This window comes from Mirounga leonina, unplaced genomic scaffold (assembly GCF_011800145.1).
Source record: "Mirounga leonina isolate KUSES-001 unplaced genomic scaffold, KU_Mleo_1.0 Mir_129, whole genome shotgun sequence".
Classification (NCBI taxonomy): domain Eukaryota; kingdom Metazoa; phylum Chordata; class Mammalia; order Carnivora; family Phocidae; genus Mirounga; species Mirounga leonina.
This window is the reverse complement of record NW_023270323.1, coordinates 22,593,813-22,608,785: the sequence shown is the minus strand read 5'-3', so window position 1 is coordinate 22,608,785 and position 14,973 is coordinate 22,593,813. Positions and strand designations below refer to the sequence as shown.

At 39.4% G+C, this 14,973-nt stretch overlaps 1 protein-coding gene and 1 long non-coding RNA gene across 2 annotated transcripts in view; one reads left to right on the top strand and one right to left on the bottom strand.

Annotated features, from left to right (window-relative positions):
- Nucleotides 1-2,769, bottom strand: part of LOC118010455 — a 43,835-nt gene extending 41,066 nt beyond the window's left edge. The window contains exon 1 of the long non-coding RNA XR_004679206.1: nt 2,651-2,769. This is a non-coding gene — a long non-coding RNA (uncharacterized LOC118010455). The remainder of the gene's footprint in view (nt 1-2,650) is intronic.
- CXCL1 (C-X-C motif chemokine ligand 1) overlaps nt 1-14,973 on the top strand; it is a 107,136-nt gene that overhangs the window by 75,947 nt on the left and 16,216 nt on the right. The gene's annotated exons all lie outside the window — the stretch shown is intronic.

The following is a 14,973-nucleotide window of genomic DNA, read 5'->3' as shown; positions in this document are numbered from 1 at the left end:
TCTATTGAGATAAATAATTCTCACTGGTCTACTGTGGCACTAATATGCGAGGACTTTAAAGAAAATAGCAATATTCCTGCCTAATGCCCTTTCTTCCTGCTGTAACTGTTAGTCACATGACCAGAGTTACCAGCTCCATCTTAGTCTCTCTTAAAACAGAGAGAGACTATTCTCTTAGCTCATTTATTTGTTCATTTGTTCATTCATGTATGGGCCCAAGATCATCATCAGGTAGCTGGGACTAAACATGCTGATTGATTCAATCAGGTTATCTTTTACTTGAGCATATGCCTGCCTTCTTTTCTATGCTGTTACTACTCAGATAAACTTTAGCAAGTTATTAAACTTCTTTGAGCATCAATTTCCTCATTGATGAGATGAGGATACCAACTACTTTGTGGCATTATCGTCAATAGTTAGTAAGATGTAAACTATATGACACAAATTAGACATGCAATAAAGTGTGTAAATTTATTTTTTTAAAGATTTTTATTTATTTATTTGACAGAGAAAGATAGTGAGAGCAGGAACACAAGCAGGGGGAGTGGGAGAGGGAGAAACAGGCTTCCTACCAAGCAGGGAGCCCAATGTGGGGCTCCATCCCAGGACCCTGGGATCATGACCTGAGCTGAAGGCAGTCACAATTTATACCAGATTGTGTAGTCAGAGGATTTGCTCTGCTACATTTATGTAAATTTCATTTCCTTATCCAAATGATTAATTCATCAAATGTATTTTTCTCCCTCCTTCTACTGACAGCCTAGGAAGTCTAGGCTTGCTGTGTACAACCACTGGTTGATGGATAGTCGAAAGTCAGCCTCAGGAACAAGTACCTAAACCGTGAAGCACTAATACTGAGGACTTGAGAAAAAAATCCCAAACTAAGAGACTAAAATATATAAATCCTTCCTGGAATTGGTTCTCTTCTGTGTTTTGAAAACAAAGGTGTATAAGGTATAAGAATTACCCTAGAAAATTTTAAACTTTCTAAGTCAAAATGTGATTGGTAAAATAAAAAGCTTTCTAGAAAAGTTTACACTTGCATGTTAAGAAAAAGGGGAGGCCAGAAGAAAGGCAGGAAGGGAGGGAGCAAGGAAGGAAGGAAGAAGAGAGAATGAAGCAAACATGTATATTACCCAACTGCCAAAATGGTAGAGAGAAAAGAATCCGTCCTCAGAGCATATGAAGAAACATCTTTTTTAAAGTTAAATAAATAAAACACGGTGTTGACAAAACACTTCCATCTAAATAAAATAATGACAACCTATGGTACATAGTAAATAATTTTGACCAACCAAGAGTGACACTGAGTACATTGTCAAGTGAATCTTTGCTATTTTGCTTTTCAAATATAATAAAGCCATAACAGGGATGTTTCTCTAGCACAAAAGTCTCATGGTTCAAGCTACAATGGAGTAAAAATGGAAGGCAGGCTAAGCAGAGTACCAGCAAAGATGAGAGCAACGGCAGAGCACTCTAATATAACATCACTGAGTCTAAAATAACAATGTTCTACCAAATCGTTATATTATCCTCTTAATATCTTTTCTTTATAATTTGGCTATATTTAACATTTGGCTAATCTATGCACTGCCTAGATACATGTATATTATATTATATTTGAACTAAATTACATTTGAAAGTAGTCTTTTATATGACTACTTAAAAGCTTAAAGCATCTTACATGTTCTCATAATTCTGTGTGAGACGAAGTGGTATATTTTTACCCTGCTTTAGAAATTCAAGACACTGAACACAGTGGTTCCTTTTCAGCCCCCCAGAGTACTCACAGCCCTTGCCTTAGTTAGGGTCTTCCTAAGAGCAGTCACTTAGATACAGATTCAAGTGTAAATAGTTTATTTTGAAAGTGATCCCTATAACCATGGGAGGAATAGGGAGAGAGTAGTGAAGGAAAGAGAAAGCACTCAGTCAAGTGTTAGTTATTAAACAAGTTATTGCTATGGATTAACTGGAGCTTCACTGGAACCGTGTGGAACATGTGCATTGGGGTTATCCCACTGAGGGGCGAGGGAGCTGGGAGATGTATGCTATCCTAGTGGGTCATTAGTTAGAGGCTGCTTTCAGGGACATTCATTTCCAGTATTTCCAGCCCATGGTTTAGTGTACTCTGGTGGCCAGAGAAAGCCTCTGAAGATTAAGTACAGTGAGGGATGCAGTCGTGAAGATGGGACAATTGCGGGGGAGCGAAGGGGGGACCCATCAGCGTGGCTAAAGCTCTGACTTTATTTATTTGAAGTTTCATTAGCATGTTCACTAAGAAATTTTGGGAAACCATGGAGGAATTATCCTTTACTTTTTATATCATTCAATTTTCTCATCCCTAAAAGCAATTAAAAACAATGGACTAAGAAAGCATAAGGGAACTTCTTTGTTGTGTTTTTTTTTTTTTTTCAGAGAAATTAATACTCTTAGGTTTACTGTTTTGCTCTACATTTTCAGTTACCAAAAAAGCCAAACTGCTATTGCTATTCTTTTCTATCACTGAAGAGGCAAAGACATGAAAGGAACCTTTTAAGGAGCAGGGAAAAAAGGCTTAGTGCAATTCCATCAGGTGATTGAGCTGACTTCTGAAACCTCCTTATTAGTTGCATGAGAAATGAAGAATTTTAACTGAGAAAAATCAACTCACCTCCTCAAAACTATCTAGAAACTTCTGCATCCACTTCCACTGCAGAGCCAGGCAGAGGTCTCTTCATGAATAAGCTTCACGCCAAAATAATGAGATTTTTGAGATGAATTATTTCTCCGGTTTTAGATAATCCTTTGCCATGGTCCTTTGGGGTTCCCTGGTGAACTGAAATGATCCCAACAGGATTTCTTCACAATTTTCCAGAAGCCACGGGCACCTCACTTACACTGCCAAAGGCCACTGGACCCAGTCGTCATGGTGAAAGGAATTCCCAGGTTATGTGGAGTCAGATTGCTGGGGGTCAGCCAACATGCACCTGGAGTTGCTTCAATCACACTAGTTCCAATTCAAATTTAATTGTTATTTCAGAAACTTTCTCCTGTTTCTCTAATTATTTTAACTCTGCAGAATGGAGGTTAGCCAGCTCTGCAAACTGTGATTTGGAATTTGCTTATGTCAAATAAATGAAGCCTTCGCTCTAGAATTCAGAAGTAAAGGGTCACAATAGCTAAAACAAAACAGACATCTGTAGCATGTTACCTTTCATGAGGACAGAGATTTTTTTTTCTTGCTCTTTTGTTTACCATAAATACCCAGCACTTAGACATTCTACATGTGCGGAAGCAAAATAACGAAACGTTTTTAAAAGCATATACATGATTTCTCAATTTTTATAGTGTGAACTATTCTGAATCTTTCTTAATTCTTTGATACATTTGGGATGGAAAAGAGTGGAACGTGTCCTCATGCACTGGCGCTGAAGAGCTACACTCAATACTTGGCCCGATGGAAGCAGTGAAAACAAGTAAGGGGATAGGGACTGTTCCATCAAAGGGCACAACTCTGTTAGATACCCTTTAAAATCCAATCCAATGATCTTGAGGACTGTGGAAAATGTTTTAATTCTAAGAAAGAGCTTGCTGCAAATAGAGACCTAACTTTTGGCCAGCCCTTGACATCAATTTCCTTTTTTTAAAGAAGTGATTCTCACTGACAATTTTGAATACCTTACTATATAAAGACTAATATTTGTAGTTTTTAAAATCAACATGGAATCTCCATATGGCATTTTTTTTCTTCTATTTGATTTTGCAGAATCCTATGTGACATCATAACACTATTTGTAGGAGGTAAGCTATGATCTCATCAATAAAGAAATCACCTTCAGAAAAAATTAATAGTAACATATGACTATTTCACAGGGATATCTTATATATAAAAGAATTAATGCAATTAAAAGAAAGAGAGCAAGTGCAGAAACCACAGGCTAAAAATACAATATTATTGGGACACCTGGGTGGCTCAGTGGGTTAAGCATCTGCCTTCAGTTCAGGTCATGATCCCAGGGTCCTGGGATTGAGTCCCACATTGGCTCCTTGCTCAGTGGGGAGTCTGTTTCTCCCTCTGCCTGCCGCTCCCCCTGCTTGTGCACGCCTTCCCTCTCTCTGTTTCTGGCAAATAAATAAAATCTTAAAAAATATATTGTATTTGTTATAGAGCAGGATCTCAGGAGGGTCTAGGATGCGTCATGGGGTCTTCAAAGCAACCAGGAGATGATAGTTGTCCGAGCCTTTGTGAACAGAATGTTAAGAAAAACACATGGGTTCAATATCGGGTTCAATATTAATACACAATTTTTATCAACTGTGGCTCCCATGGAACACAAATTATATACGGATATAGATACACATAGTGAGACATAAGTCTATAAAATTCAACTAATATTCGGACATATAAATATATGTCTTATAGAACAAAATCTGATTTTTAGCAACCAGATGTCTACATCAATTCAAATATTACTTTCCTTAGAGGTATGGAGATAGAGAATAAAAAATTCAAAATCTGATTCAGGTCAGGGCCAGCTGACTTATGCATTAGGTGCAGTAGACACAGTGCCTAGCTCCCACAATAATTTTAGTGACCCATAAAAATGTTTCAATTTCTTTTAAGGTCAAAATAAAGAAGATTTAGAGTTAGACTTATTTTTTTCTCACAAAAGAGAAAGATGAAATTTCGGGGGCTCACAAAAATCTACTAAATTTTGCCTAAAACAGAAGAAAAAGTTGAAGTATTTCAAGCTATAGCAAAAATAATTTTTAATACTGAGATGATTAGGATGGGAGACCCCCATAAAGGTAAGAGTGTCCAGGGCCCATGAAAGTCCTTTTGCAGCCCTGTCAACATTAAACAAATGTAAACAGAGATTTTTTGTTTGTTTGTTTGAGTAAAATTAACATTTGTTATCAAAGCATTAGACAAGAGGAAACTCTATTGATCGGGGGGGGGGGGGGGGGGCTGCCTACCTTCACAGGGTGCAACAGAAAGCAAGAAACTGCCAAGAGAGCAATAGAGCAATGGTCAGCTTGGAAGTTATGTTTACACTGGATCCTTTCTTCCAATTCCCTGCTGCCCCTAGACACTGGTATGCTTAGCTGTCTCTGAGGACTTGCACTGGCTGAAGTGGCTTTTTATATTATTGCAACACTAACCATGCATGTATGGGCCCTCATCCTTGCACTATGTTCCTGGAAATGACACCAAATCCAATATGCCCCCCTGCCCTTTGAAACGAACCCTGAGAGAAACAAATACTCCTAGGTCTCTTAAATTTTCAGCATGCTTAAATATTAACCTGAATTCTTATAAAAACTATTTTGTTTAATGTGCATGTCTTATTTTGTTTGGGCTGCTATGACAAAAACATCACAGACTGGGTGGCTTGAACGACAAACATTTATTTCTCAGAGTTCGGGAGGCTGAGAAGTCCAAGATTAAGGCACCAGTAGATACTGTGTCTGATGAGAAGCCCCTCCTGGTTATAGATGGTCTCCTTCTAGCTGTGCCCTCACATGACAGAAGGTGCAAGAGCGCTCTCTGGGGTCTCTTTAATAGGAGTACTTATTTAAAAAAAAAAAAAATCTCATTCATGAGAGCTCCACCCTCATGTCCTAATCACTTCCCAAAGACCCCCACTCCAACTACCATCACACTGGGGATTAGGTTCAACATAGGAATTGGGGTGGGAGGAGCACAAACATTCAGCTCAGAAGAGTGCACCTCTCTCAATTTGAGGATTTGTATTTATATCCCTAATTTTTATAACATTTTATTTTGAAATAACTTTAGAGTTGCAGAGAAGTTCCAAGAAGAGTATAAAGAATTCTAGAAAATTCTTCACCCAATTTCCTAGGATTTCCTAGAAACAAGAAAATGTTCTTATATAACCTGAGTTACAATGATCAAAAAGAGAAAATTAATGGTGATTCGATACCATTATTTAATCTATAGACTTTATTCAATTTAAGACAATTGCCCCAATGATATTCTTCACATAGATGGATAGCTGGATAGATTGGTAGACGGATGGATGGACAGAGAGAGAAAGGCAGAGATAAAACTACTTCAGGATTTAAATCTAAGATCACATATAGCATTTAGTTGTCAATATCTAATATCTAGTCTCCTTTATTCTGGAACAGTTTCCTCAGTTTGGATTTGTCTGATGTTTCTTCATGATTAGATTCATTTTGTGCAGCAGTATTTCAGTGTGATGTTGTATACCTCTCGGTGCATCTTCTAAGAACCTGATTTCCATATGCACAAGTAATAGTTACAAGGATTTTGCACCCTAGCAAACAGGACTTTAAAGTATCAATTTATGCCCTGGGGGGGAAAAAAAACATTTGCTGAATGAAACTTCCTTGATCTGTTCCGATTGCTGTTCTTGTTTTATAAGAATCACGTCAGTTTCACAAGAGCCCTTGCAGTAGTTATAATTAATAAATACTTTATTTTGATAGTACTTTTCCGGTCTTCCAGAGCTCAATGCAGCAGTAAGCAGCTGCTCACAGAAGGCATGCGTGTGCGCGTGCGTGCGTGTGTGTGTGTCTTTGGCGGGAGGAGGGGTGAAATCTATATTAAAGTGCTCACTAATGAATCCAGGCAATTGTTAGAAGTATTTGGTTTTTCATGTTTTTAACTTTTGTATTTTTTCTGAATTTAATCATTTATTAATTTAATAATGTCACTTAATAAAACCAGGGTTATTAATTATTTAGTAAGTGCTTTTTCACCATGTTATGTGCCAGGCATTGTGATTCGTGCTGTGAATACAACGGGAGTAAGATCTAGTCTCTTCCTCTGTAGACCTTGCAATCCAGTGAGCAACCGGACCGACGAGTCAAGTGCAGGGGTAGAGTGTTGTAATAGGGAAGCACAGAGGCCACGGGAGCACAAGGATGGGACCTTTCAACCATCTTGAGGGAACTGATATATGAACTGAGACCTCAGTCTGAATGTGGAGCTCTTAAGGCAGACGTGGCATGGAGAAGACAAGGGGTGCTGCTAGAGAGAAGAGAGAGCTTTCGTCTGCATGCTCTCTCTCCTACCAACCCTGCGCCTCCTCAGAAGTGGCTCTCACGAGGGAAGTGACTGCAGAAAATCGCAGCCACTTACTGACTCTCCTTAGAAAGAAACGACGCCCCGAATTTGAACCTTTGAACACCCAGTGAAGCTATTGATCCTCTGGCAAATATATTGTATTGCCCATTTTTAACCATCACTGTCACCAATATAATGATGGGAATTATGGTTTCTTTTCTAAAAGCTCAGAAAAGAATAAGCAGCTGCCAACACAGTTAATGAATGGATATGTACCACAGTGTTCTGTTCCAGCGCATTCAAATTCTCAGCAAGGGGAAACAACCAGGACATCGAGTGCTGAGTCAGGGAAGGGCTAGACAGAGACTGGGCAGAGCTGGGTAACCAGTCCCAGCTCTGACCTCAGCAGGGCAGCGGCTGTGCAAGAAATCAGCCTCAGAGACTGCTGCTCTCCTCGCTCACACCCGTCTAGCCTCCCCAGTAGGCACAGCTAAGCCAACCGACAGTCAGGTGAACACAACTTCCTTACTCCCCTACCTAGGCTTCCATCCCGTGTTGACTCCCCCGCCTGCTATACGTCCTGCCTGGGTGCCATAGCCTATAATGCTTGTCTTGTAGAAACTTCTAGAATAGGTTAAGTTAAAGAAGCTCCTGTAGGAATCATAACTCTCTCTCTCTTTATGGAACCATTCTTACTTCTCACCCACCGTGGAGTACATCTTCACAGCTCTGAAATCTGTCTCTTTTCTTCTTTCCTCCTTTTTTCCCTTCCTTCCTTCCATCCTTTTCTTCTTGGCATTTGACATAGTTCTACATTACAAATGTGATTCCTTCTGAGTATAGAAAAGTATGAAAAGAAAATAAAAATGGTCCCTCATTTCATTATCCAGAGACGAAGGCTGTTAAGGTTTTGATAGATTTCATTTCAATCCTGTGTGCTCTGTGTATGCTACAATTTTATGTCCTGGTTATTTCACCTTCTATTGTGTTGTCAGTGTTTCTTAACATCAGTCAGTACTTAGGGGCTCCTGAGTGGCTCAGTTGGCTAAGCATCCAACTCTTGATTTTGGCTCAGGTTATTATCTCAGGGTCCTGCGATTGAGTCCTACATCAGGCTCCCTGCTCAGTGGGGTCTGCTTGTCTCCCTTTCCCTCTGCACCCACCCCCCGACCCCCCGCTCGCTCAAGCACATGTGCACGTGCTTCTAAAATAAATAAATAAATCTTTAAAAAAATCAGTCAGTACTTCTACTGAATGATTGTCCTGTCAGCATTTCTACTTCTACTTCCACTTGCATTTGTGAAGTATTCCAACATGTAGCTTTTTTATTTTTAAGTTTTTATTTATTTACTTGAGAGAGCGAGAGAGAGCATGAGCAGGGGCAAAGGGAGAGGGAGAAGCAGACTCCCCACTGAGGAGGGGGCCCAATGTGGGACTCGATCCCAGGACTGAGAGATCATGACCTGAGCCGAAGGCAGACGCTCAACTGGCTGAGCCACCCAGGCGCCCCCCAACATGTAACTTTTTAAAATTCCATAGTGAATTTCTTCTCCCTTCCTGCCCTCCCACACTAGACTGAGTCCTCCTTTCTCTCACCCAGATCACCCAAGAAATCTCCTTAGTGGTCTAACCTCAAGCTTTCCCCCCTCTCCTATTTGCTCACTTTTGCCAAGTGAACTTGCTAAAATATGACTCTGGTCATGTCTTTTCCCAGCTTTAGTCTTGCTGTGGTCTTTAGGAAACAGTTTATATTTTCACTCTGATGAAAGTATTTCTCTGCTTGGCCCCTTCTGGCCAGCCTCTCCAGACTCCTCTTCAGATCTGTCTCTCCTCCTTGCCTCAGCCTCCGTCTTCTAAATTCTCATATCTCTGAGTCTTTGTTCATACTCTTCTGTCTGGGATACCTTTTCCATTTCTTTGTATCCTTTAAAATTCAACCTAGATAGCACCACTGCTTGGAAACTTCCTGAAAGTTCTTCTTTCAACCTCCACTTCACCATATGGGTTAAGATCTCAAGGTCTCTTCCCTGCCTGTGAGCAGTCCTATAGCTGACTGAACCATAAGTGACTTCTTGGGTTTTTTTTCCCCTTAACAACACGAGCTAGATTTGAATCCCAAGCGCCTCACACAGAGTGAACACTCAAGACAACTCTTCTGAAAAGAGGAAATCTTTCAAAGTTACTCTGGCTCAGTAGCAAAGAGTTCCTGTGTCTGAGGCCAGTTTCCTTCTGTTGACCCCAATACAATGTCGCATGCCTAATGCATGACTCATGGATTCCTGGACAATGTCATTTGTCCAGATGGCTATGAAGCCTGGTTCACTTGTGGAATTTCCCAAGGATTTCAGAATCTCCCTTTAAAACCCCTTTCTCCAACATTTCTGTCACAGACGCCTCTAGAGAAAAAGAGTAATAGGACATTGTTACCCTGAGCATAAATCACCTATTGAAAAAAATCCCCCACATTAATTTTGCTTTAAGGAGCTACAAAAAAGGAAACCAAATGAGAGTTTGTTTAAAAATATAATGAGTTAAAATTTTAACATGCAAATTCTATTGTAGTAAATGTGAAAGTGCTTTGGGCGGAGATCCAGAAGGACAGATAGAAATTTTAACATGCAAATTCTATTGTAGTAAATGTGAAAGTGGTTTGGGTAGAGATCCAGAAAGACAGACAGAAATCAAAACACCACTTTAGTGTCAAGAAAAGAAAAATCTCTTTAAATCTAACCTGATGATAGTTCTTCATAAAATCATTCTGGTGACCTAGACCTGATTCACCATTTTTTGAACATACAACAGAATCTTCTTATATTTGTCACTGTTACCAGTTACTATGGGCACAGTTACTACCCTAAACATAAGGATGAACATTTGTACATCCTTTTTAAGGAATGATGTCACTCAGGTAGATGAGAACTTTATCACAACCATAGGTGGACGTATCATGAAGCTACTTAGCTTGAGCTCGAGGACCCGTCACTGGGTCAGCCTTTTTTCAAGGCTTTGACAGGAGCCCTAGCAAGGCTTCTATATTTTTATAGAATGTCCTGTTGTATTTTAACCAAATTGGTTAGGACGGCTTATTTTTCTCATTCCCACTTCCCTTCTTTACACTTCTTGTATTGGAGAATGTTGATGTTTTGCTAAGGGGAAGTTGAGATGAGGATATTAGCTTAGATTTAGTGATATATATTTACTGGTTCACAGTCATGTTATAAATGGTTCTGTTTTTACTAGACATCCTGGCATGAGCATAGCTTCTAGGAAAATCCCTCTGCTCACTGTGCCTACTCACCTGGATTCCTGTAGTGGAGAGTGAGTCTTAAGGGACACAACACCAAAATGATGCAGGCATGGGAGAAACAAGGTTGAAATACACAGAGGCAGAGCTAGTCTGGGGAAAATTCTTCTGGTCATCAGAATGGAAAGTTGCACCAGAGGATTCAGTTCACATCAAACCTAGACAAAAGAAACCCCCCTCCCCATTTCAGGACTATCTTAATCATGCAGGGTATATGGTCGAAAATGTTTCATATCTTTTTTTCTATTTGACTGGAATCATGCATCATAGAATCTATCAGAATTCTTGTAAAGTGTGCAACTGCAGTAGCATGACAAATAGTAAGTCCATCTGTACATGAAGTCACACGCTTTATGCATCCAACTACCTTCCATAAAAACAGATCTTGATCAACCACCCTAATAGACAGAAAAAACTATCTTTCTAGTATTTGTATAGATGATTACCTTAAATATCTTTGTTATATGAAGACGATATGACGAGTATTATAACCACAAATGTAGAGTCAAAGTGTTTTAGAGATGTTGCCAGTAATTACTTAATAAGCATATCCTATTTTATTGGATTTTCTGTTTGTGGTATTTTTCAGCTTTATAAATGTATAATTTATTAGGATTACTTTTCTTATTTAGAATAAATATTTATTCTTACACTGTAATTTGTCTGTCCTCTTTTAGAGCATCTCTATTATTTCATGAGCTTCCGGCTCTACAAAACCTGGATCTGCCTAATTCATGATTTCTTTTTTAAAGTTTCATGTGCATATCGCCCTTCACTGTCTTCCATAGAATGGCCCTTGTCCCCTCACTTGGAGTCACATGGCATCACCCAACACTCAAGAGCAGTACATACAAAAGGCCATTCTCCTGGGTTTGAACCATAGCTACTGCTTACGCACTCTGTGACCTCGTGGTTCTCTCTGTCTCCGTTTCCTTACCTATAAAACAAGGATAATGGAAGGAATGCAGAGGAGAAGAGTGAGGGCTAATTAAGGCAAAGTTTTGGAAACCACTTAGCCCACTGTCTAACACAAAATATATAATCAGTTAAATGATAGATACCATTATTAAGGTGTTACAGAAATTTCATCATATTTTTCACATGTAATATGCATCCTTTTTGCAAGACTTAGATCTACCTAAAGTAATATTCTGAACCCAATCTCAAATCCATTAATAGAATTAGTCTTATGGTATCTCTTATATCAGAAGAACTAAACAATAGGGTTTTTTAAAGATTATTTATTTATTTGAATGAGAGAGACAGAGATAGAGAGAGCGCGCGCTAGAGAGAGAGAGGGAGCACAAGCAGGGGGAGCGGCAGGCAGAGGGAGAAGCAGGCTCTCTACTGAGCAGGGAGCCCGACATGGGACTTGATCCCAGGACCCTGGGATCATGACGTGAGCTGAAGGCAGCTGCTCAGCCGACTGAGCCAGCCAGGTGCCCCAACAATAGTTTTACACCAGATAAATATTTGAAGAAGAAAAGGTCCAGAGAATCTAACACATCACATAGTGATCGTAGTTGATAACGTTGTGCTATATAAATAAAATTTGCTAAGAGACTAGACTGTAAATGCTCTCACAAAATTGAAAGAAAAAGATAAATATGTGAGGTAATGGATATGGTAACTAACTAAATAGAAGAAATTTTTTATAATGCTTACATATATTAAATCATCACAATGCAATTTTGTCAGTCCTATCTCAATAAAGGTGAAAACAAACCCAAAAAAGCCATTATGTTCTTAATCCAGTAAATTGTTTTAAATTTAAAAAAAAGAAATGGTTCTCATATATATATTTAAATGTACTCAAAACATCTCCTCTGGCAAAAAAAAAAAAAAAAAAACAAAACTGTGGTTTTCTCTATCAGTCCAGTGAGACAAACTCCTAAGAATCTTCTGTGCCTGCAAGTTCTATAAATAGTGAAGCCCAAGAAAAATCAAGAATAAAAAAGAAAACCAACTAAAGGGGGAAAAATGTCCAACAGATCTGAGCAGAGGGCAGCTGGATAGCAGAGGTTTTGGAAAGGGGGAAGGAATAGGGGAGAACGTTTATACAGAGCGGAGAAGGATTACATGTAGTAGTGTGTTTTTTGAAAGCAGTTTTCAAAAAATAAAGCCCAGATTTGTAGCATCTGCTAATTTCCATGGTGCAAACATTTCTACTATGGCCAAATTTATGCTGCCAAAAATTAACAACCGGCTAACAGAATGTTCAACAATTTAACACTCAGCTCTTGTAATAGTATGAGCTGATTTGAGCACAGCAATGACTGTAAGTGACACTGGGAAACACTCGCTGACTAAGGACGAGCTCCTATAGGACCCTTGGGATGATAACTCTCCGATTACAGAAGACTTTTCTTTTAATAAAACTATGACTATGTTTTACTCTAGGGCATCAGTGTGCATATCCTGTGCATCAAGAGGAGTTTTTTGAGTGAGGGATTGAATAAAGTAAAGTGGTTTTACCCCTCAAATGCTGGGCACCTCTGTTCTCTGGTTTCAATGGCAACTGCTATCCATTTAGTGAACTCTAACCACTCGGAAGTGGGAGGAAGGGTGGGAGAAAGAAATGGAATATCAGGGAAAGCGCCCTGTGTTCTCACCCTGCCCTTTTGCCTTACCCCCTCACCCCCACCCCCTCACTCCCAGCCCTGCTTGTAAACCCTTGGCATCTCTGAAATAAACACTACTTGGCCCTGTCTTGGAGGAAACTTGGAAGAGCTAGGCTCTAAAATAAGCTAATATTATTCACAGTCTAGGACAAAAACAAAACAAAAAAACCAGGAAACATTTGGCACAAAGAAGTTGTCTTTGAGAAATTATTTTCCATGTTGTATTTGCATGAATTTGTCATGGGTCTGCCATTTCAATAGAGGAGGAAAATGGCCTGACCTTGAGTTGGCTGACATCCTGTTGTCCTTTGCAGCCAACCAAAGTCAGACTATTTCACAGTCTGCTTTATTTCTGCTCTTCTTGGTAGACTCAAGCCTGGCAGATCTGATGCTGCAGACTGAATCCTACTGATTTTTCCCCCAATCCTGTGTGCTCTAAGTAATGCATATTGGGCAACAAGATTTCATTTTGCTGATTCTTGGTTTGTTGAGCCATGAGTCGGACAAGTTGTTCAAACCGTGAAGTAGCATTTCCTGTGGCAGTGCCAGTCAGAGAGAAGCTGTGTCCAAAGGTCAAGTACCAAAGATGCACTTGGCAAGACCGTCTGACTCCACAATCTTGCTCTAGAATCCAAATTCCTCACTACCTAATATTGTTCCTATGAATTTCACGAGGATCAGCTAGCTGACAACATATCCCAAGACATGATGACCAGTTCAGACTTCTGCCCTAACTGTGAAAGTCCTCCACCAGGAAATGACAACTGCTGTCCCACTGTTAACTCATGAAGAATTTGAAGTCTCTTGAGTAATAAGAAGTTGAGAAATGAACTTCCTGCTGTTGAAATTCCTACACCATGGAGTACTTCAATCAACGGAAGTAACTAGTGTTTTTTTCTTTCATAATGAAAAGAGATTTGCTTAAAACAAGACCAAACTAACTGTCTTAGAACAAGTGCATAGAATCAGTTAGATTGTCCAACCACTGAAAAAAATAAGGCTGTCTCTCATTGCACGAGTTTTCAAGGATAGTTTGAGGCACCACTGAAGACAAGATGATAATTCTTTGCTTTTCCTAATAATGCCACGTTGTGTTATGTTATCAAGATTGATTATAGTTAAAATAGCATTTTATTCATTGGTCAAGAAATTCTACTTGAGAGAAAAACATGCATTTCATCCCTTAATGTGGTTTTCCCCATCTGAGGTCTTAACCGTTAAAATTTATCATCCACACTCCATTTCTCTTCCTTCCCAAGAACATCTTATTTCAAGTTATTTAGCACCATTTCATTCCAAGCACTATAAAATGAACTCTGTGTGTAGAAAACATAGATAGAAAATAAATAATTTTTGTTTCCAAAAAGCAATAAATCCTCTAGAGGTTACCAAAATAAGCACAAATTTAGATACATTATAAAAATACTCAACTTTTCCCCAAAATTCATCTCCCAGTCATCTGTTTTAGGATGCCTTTCCAAAACTCCTTCCCCAAATGCACATCCCCAATATCTATGAACTCAGGCCTATATCTAACAGTTGTGAGGTCTTAAGGGAGAGTTCAAAGAGAGACCCACATTTCCTGTCTAAATGTTTAAAACTTCCTAAACAAGCTAACAAAATGTTAAGAGAATAGTTCTATCCTCCTACCTTGACAAATATACCTTGATAAATATATATCAATAACATTTTAGAAATATGTAAAGCTATGGATTTTATTTATTCATTTGAGACACAGATACAGAGAAAGAGAGAGAGCATGAGCAGGGGGAGAGGCAGAGGGAGAAGCATGCTCCCCGCTGAGCCAGAGGCCCGATATGGGGCTCGATCCCAGGACCCTGGGATCATGATCTGAGCCGAAGGCAGATGCTTAACCATCTGAGCCACCCAGGCGCCCCAAAGCTATGGATTTTATATGATGAAAGTAAACAAGAGAGGGGCACCTGGCTGGCTCAGTCAGTTAAGCATCTGCCTTCAGCTCAGATCATGATTCTGGAGTCCCAGGATAGAGCTCC